Source organism: Nannospalax galili, unplaced genomic scaffold (genome assembly GCF_000622305.1).
Source record: "Nannospalax galili isolate Female #2095 unplaced genomic scaffold, S.galili_v1.0 scaffold359, whole genome shotgun sequence".
NCBI classification, from domain to species: domain Eukaryota; kingdom Metazoa; phylum Chordata; class Mammalia; order Rodentia; family Spalacidae; genus Nannospalax; species Nannospalax galili.
In genome coordinates this window covers 499,778-500,457 of record NW_008347042.1, presented here as the reverse complement: position 1 = coordinate 500,457, position 680 = coordinate 499,778, and positions in this window count along the sequence as shown.

Sequence of the window (680 nt, the reverse complement as noted above, 5' to 3'; positions counted from 1 at the left end):
AAAGGAGACAAAAGAGAGAGAGAGAGAGAGAGAGAGAGAGAGAGAAAGAGAAAGAGATGAAGATGCCACTCCAAACAATTGTGACTTGTGAATGTGCTCATGAACAAGTACCTATCGGTGCCCAGTTTTTCTTCTGCGGGGGACGTGAATTTATCTGGGATTCACGCCTGGGACCCCCTTATCCTTCCATGGGAGTCTTTTAGTGGCGAGCGCCCTATGGCTCTTATTTGCTCAACCCATGCCTGTGGGGCTGTTTCAGTGGCCAGAGAGAGAGAGAGAGACAGGAGAAGGAGATACAGAAAAGCCGTCTTGTCTCCACCCATGTGGGCAGTCGGGGTCCACTAAGAGGGCTAAGAGCCTTTGGCTTACATCAGGGAGTAGCCCTGACCAGAAAACCTCAATTGCTCCTTTGCCTTTAATGGTCCCATGCGAAGACTCAGGCCAAGAATAAGAGGAAGGAAAAAGGAGGAAGGGAAAGTTTAAAATAGAGAGCATTGAGAAAATTACAAACCCAGACCTCCCTCTATGTAACTAACACAACCATCAAGCATACATATCACATTAAATCACATTCGTGTGGACCAGTCCTTCTTTCATTCAGACACATGCTGCACCCACCATTCTCACTTTTGGGATCCCTGAACACAGACACAGACAATACACAGAACAGAGAATTTCTT